Below are 5,939 nucleotides of genomic sequence, written 5' to 3'. Positions count from 1 at the left end.
TTTTTTTCTCTTTTTTTTTTTTTTTTTTTTTTTTTTTTTTTACAAAAGAGCTGTTTTCTGCACTGTAAAAAGTGGCAACATAACATCTACATAATTTTACTTATAAAAATTAATTTTGTTGGTATAAAATATTGTATTTAGGTTGACTCAGTGATATTAAATAAAATATTTGACTTGAATAAAATTGACTTGAATATAATTTAGATGTTACTATTTTTTCACTGTATGAAAATACTGTAAGTCTCAGAACTCAAAACTTTTCGACTTTTTTTTTTATTGAAACTAAGTTGCAAAAAAAATTCTGACATCATATTTATGTAAACGAACTGTAAAAGTTTATGTAAAAGAAATTTACCTTTTTTTTTTTTTACCGGTAAAATGTTAGAAATAAAGTTTTAATTTAAATAAAATAATTTTTTAATGTTTTTAAAAGGCGAATATTTGAATGATTTCTAAAGTATGTGACACTGAAGACTGGAGTAATGACTGTTGACAATTCAGCTTCGCATTACATGAATAATTTACTTCTTAAAATATATTAAAATAGAAATCAGTTAAAATAGGATTCAATTGGAATATTTCACAATATTACTATTTTACTGTATTTTTCATCATATAAATAAAGCCTTGGTGAGCATAAGAGATTCCTTTCAAAAACATAAAAAAATCTTATAATCTTATCTTAAAATATTATTTCAAACGTTTTACCGGTAGTGTAGAATGTATAACATTTTTTTGACAATTTCTTTTTACACTTGGTAACAAAAAGACCAACATCAACTTCTTCTGTTCCGTTCATGCATGGCTTCTACAGTTTCTAAGGTTTCTACGTAGTTTAAGCTGCAGAATAAAAGAATATTGTTACTGTTGGAATTTACAATGTGTTTTAATTATGGCATTATGGTAAAGAAATATATTATGATATGAACTATGAACCTCCATATAGAGCTGCGACCCTGTAGTATCACTGCTGTGAACCGTGTGAGTTTCTTGGCATCTATCTGTAACCATTGGTTCTGGTCTTTATACTCGGCGCACCAAGCTCTGTAATAGATATCGCCATCCTCCACACCAGACTGCAAAAAACAAACAATGTAACAGTGGTTTTTTTTCTGTTGAAAAGAACAGCATTTATTTTAAATATAAATCTTAACATTACAAATTTATTTACTGTCACTTTTGATCAATTTAATGTTTCCCTGACACACTGCTAAATAAAATTATGAATTTCTTTTTTTTTTTTTTAAATACTGACTTACTGACCCAAACTTTAGGATGTTAGTGAGCATGTATATATTTAAGGTTTATTCTGTAGTGTGGCCCACCTGTATGTTGAGTCGGCCCCTGTGTGGCCCCAGGCCCATACGCTTGTAAGAAGAGGCCTGAATCTGTGAGTCTTTAACTTTCAGAGACTCCAGACCCAAAGGAGGACATTCTGAGAAAGCAAAGAGATGATTTAAAGTGGAAGGGAATAGAGGAAAAGAAACATTGTGTGCTCCTTAGATTTTTGAGCCAAGTGGATTTTGAATGCAATTTCTAAAAACAAAAACAAAAAACTGTTTAGTAATCAGTGCATAAGATTTTACAAGACAAGAGTTCAGCTTGGCCCATCTGCTTTTCAAATACTTTCTCCCTTCTCTACCAGGCTGTTTTGTAGTGTCTCTTTAATAGTGTTACTATTTGTTTTTGAAGCCTTTAGGATCCATGCTAGAAACACTGATACCACTATGTTTAAAAACTCCTATTCACTATTGCAGGAATACCCAAACGTTTTCTGGGTCAGCTGATTTAATTAATTGCTTTTCATCAGCTTAGCAACCTATTGCAGTTCCCTTGCAAACCCACAAACCCCAGTTTCATAAAAGCTGCACAACTGGGAAACTCGTATTTTCGAGTTGGGAGTTTATTATAACAACATGAATGTCACACAATCAAGTTGGAAAAATAACATGGAAGTAGCCTAAACAAATCAAATATTGTATTATATTTTGAACAATAAACCTAAATAATTACATCTGAATTCAAAATGATGAAAAATATTTCTGTCACTTACTAATACATGATATCACAACTATATGAGATGCATACTGTAAAAGTTAAGTGATTAACACCTTTCACTATGGACTTGCTTTCCGCTCACTGATCTACATAGATTATAGATGTGTTATCTGCCATGTTTCACGCCCCTTACATCATCACAACTGGGCAACATGTGTATCATGTAGAATTCTGAGTTCCCCACTTCGCTTGGTCATTCAAAACGTATAATTACAATATTTTTCACTCCACTTGAGGGGCACATTTACCGTATTTACTGTTATGTACTTCATTTTTTATATAGTATGCCGTAATATATAATTTTTATTCTTGCAATAATTATTTTTTTCTGAAAAGATTTTGCTCTAATTAACTGAAACCCTTTTCCTTCCTTAAGTCTATACAAGCTTTATTATGCTAACAATAAACAATTTGACTAGTTCATAATAACTGTCTGGTAAAAAAGCAATACAGTCTCAATGCATGTGATGCAAAACATCCTGCAAGGATGTTTAAATTCATAGTATTTATTATAAATGTGTCTTAACACACAGATAAAATCAGTTACAGTATGCATGGTATAATCTTTCATACTCCAAATCCTGCTCACATTGTATATAAATATTTTCCACAAATCCACATGCATTAACTGCTGCTATGGGGACTTCATGCTCTTTTTATGCAAGTATAAGTAGTTTAAAGATCTCTTTACTTACTTTACTATTGACCTCCCAGTTAACCTTGTGAACTTCTTAATGAGCAAAAAGCTTGGATAATATTTCCAGAAATGTCTTGTTAGTTACTGGTTAGCATTATTGTAGCTGATTGAGCCTGTTGCATATGGACTTTCAGTGAGAAACAAGCACATCTGGTTCTTGTGGGTGAGTCAGTCTGATGGTTTGTGGAGTCAGCATTCCTCACCAGTTCATCTGAAAGTGGGGAGATTTCTTGGTACTGGTGATGTTTAGATGACCCAGTTACTTTAATCTGGACTATTGTCTTGCTGTCCTTTAAACTGTTTTATACTTCAAGTTGATAGACAGCAGGACTGTGAGATGCCGCTGGGCATGTCTTTAAGAAGTGTTTGGAGAGGTCTGGATGCAATTGGGCTTGTTACACAACCACCTCCCCCTATAAATCTGCTAAAACACCCCAATTTCTGAGATTAACTGAGAAGTTGAAAAGAACGAGCTGTTGCTTGAGAAGTTTCATTCCGACGACTGCTTTGTTAAAAAAGTGGGTTCTTGAATGGGTTCGCTGTCTCTGTCCTCATCATAATAAAGACTTAAACAAGCTTTATAATCCTAGCATATGTTCTGTACATGTCCTCATTTTAGTTAACCTGATACAAGATACATGATGGAATCTAAGATTTTCCCATAAATTTTGTCCATAGAATTCCTGCAGTTGAATATAATCTATGGAAAACCTTGCTTTTCAGCTCTGTGGTTTGTTTGGTTATGGAGAGAGCTAGTTCCCTGACTGTGTGACCCAATTGGCTTTGGAAACATGAAGAGGACTGTTAGTACAGTGTTTGAATATGGCTGGAATTATGTAACAAGGCTGGCCTGCATATTTATGAACTGATAATCTGGGAGGGTTTTTTTTTTTTTGCATGAAAGGATGGATGGATGGGTGGATGGACAGATGATGCATAGATAATAATAATAATAATAATACCTTTTATTTATAGGCGCCTTTCAAGACACTCAAGGACACCGTACAATAAAACAAAACATAAAAAGCAAGCATTATAACAACACATTAAACAAGCAAATCATTAAAAGCAATTCTAAACAAATACGTTTTTATCTGAGCTTTAAAATGGGAAGTTGAATCCAGCTAAGGTAAAGAGTTCCAAAGCTTCGGCGCTGCACAACTAAAAGCCCCACCACCAAAGGAACTCATCCTGAAGTTTGGAACAGACAATAAATGTGCAGAAGATGATCTCAAAGAGCGCAAAGGAGTGTACAAATGGAGAAGATCTGAAAGATAATGAGGTGCCAAATTATGAAGAGCTTTGTATGTAAAAAGTAAAAAATTTATAATGTGCATATAATAAGATGTATAAATATATCTGGATGGACGGAAGTATGGATAGATATGTATGTATGTATGTATGAATAGATAGATAGTAGGGCTGTCAAAATGGCTCTCTTTTTCCGCTATATTTTTAATGAACAACGCAGCAGCGCCGCGTTTAGTGGCTTCAACTGGATATAGGCTAACAAAAACATTATAATGCAACGACACTTACATCATCATCGCATCTCGTGCACCGCTGATAAGGCTGCCTCCTTACGCACACCTAAAATTCGAATGCAACGTTTTTGCATTCGAATGTGGATTTTTATTTTAAATTCGACGAATATTCGAAATTCGATTTTTTTTACAGCCCTAATAGATAGATAGATGTTATATTATTAATGCAATTATATATTATATTATTATCATTATTACCAAAACGGATTGTTCTTCACTTTCTCTTGTTTTCCAAACGCCCCATTCCATTTTTTAAATTATGTATTTGTATATTGAAAGAATTCTAATTGCACATTTTATTGCAGTAATTTTAAAATTACAATTGCATTAATTGTATAAATGTTATAATTATAAAATAAAAGTTTATATTTTATAATATTTTATTAAAAATATAATTTTATCAGTGCCTAAACATTCATTTCCAAAATGGGAAAGGAGAGTGTCACATTTACTTACCAAACAGGCTACAGGTGGTTCTTCACTTTCTTTTGTTCCAAACTCTCCATTCCACGTTTTTATCGATGTTCTCATTAAGGTCCTCTGTGTTGAAGCGTACTGGGGTGGTAGGCCTAGTCGTTTTTGTGGCTGGTAGTGTTGGCTTCACTGTTGTTGGTTTCAAGACTTTCGTGCTCACCTCAGTCCATTTCACTGTGGGCTTCAGAGTTTTCGTGGTTCCCTTGGTTGACTCCAATGGCTTCACTGTCATGTGTTTGGGAGCCCTGGTGGCCGGAGTGGGTTTAAATGTCGTGGCTTTCAGAGGTTTGGTGCTTCCCTCCGTGGGTTTCAGAGCTCTGGTGGTCGCCTCAGTGGGTTTGATCGTCTTGGTCAATCTGCTTACCTTAGCAGGTGAGATGTTTCCATAAATGCTGGTGGTCCTGGGTTTAATACGGGCTCTCACGCTTCCAGTTGCAGATGATGGCTTACAAACCCTAAATGTATTGTTTTACTAGTACTCATGTGTATTTAAATATCTGAAACCTAAAATAAACATTAGGTGGTTAAAAACAAGCTGTGATAATATGACAAGCCCAGTGCACTTGCCTCTCTGGCCCAGTGCCAGCTAAAGCGGGAAAGCACAGTTTGAATTTGCCAGTTATGTGATGTCACCGAACGTTCTAAATCCCATATGTGGGACCGATTTTACTCCCAGGGGCACAGAAATAAAAATCCCATATGTGGGACCGTACCGCTCAAAGTGTTAAGAGAAGGTGAAGTGGTTACTCCTCCAACTAAAACAATAATAAAAGTTAGCAAAGATAAAAGTATAACGATTGGTGCCATGGTTCCCTATTTAGTCCTATTTAATGCCGGGAAATGACACCTCTGGCCATTCCCTTGGGTGTTTGTAAAGTCACAGAGCATTTCCTTAAACATTTTCCATTTGCCCACCAATTTATTTTATTTATTTGCCTACTTTCATTACATATTTAATTATTTATTTATGTATTTAAACAAGAATGTGTATTTATGCACACATTTATTTATTTATTTGTGTATTTATTTATTTATTGTTTTTGCAGGTTTGGTCCTCCATAGGGCAGTACCTTGCCTCACCGACTAAAATGAGGGCGCCCACTACGGAGACGGCACCAGAGGTGAGGGGGCACAGTGACCGAGGTGGCCGGGCCGTGCCCCCTCAG

The 5,939-nt window shown here is 34.8% G+C and overlaps 1 pseudogene; it reads right to left on the bottom strand.

Annotated features, from left to right (window-relative positions):
• LOC107751341 (probable carboxypeptidase X1) overlaps window positions 1-5,005 on the bottom strand; it is a 13,870-nt pseudogene extending 8,865 nt beyond the window's left edge.
• Window positions 5,006-5,939: the final 934 nt, after the last annotated feature.

This window comes from Sinocyclocheilus rhinocerous, unplaced genomic scaffold, assembly GCF_001515625.1.
Source record: "Sinocyclocheilus rhinocerous isolate Xijiao unplaced genomic scaffold, SAMN03320098_v1.1 scaffold1233, whole genome shotgun sequence".
NCBI lineage: Eukaryota > Metazoa > Chordata > Actinopteri > Cypriniformes > Cyprinidae > Sinocyclocheilus > Sinocyclocheilus rhinocerous.
This window is presented reverse-complemented; position numbering and strand designations above follow the sequence as displayed.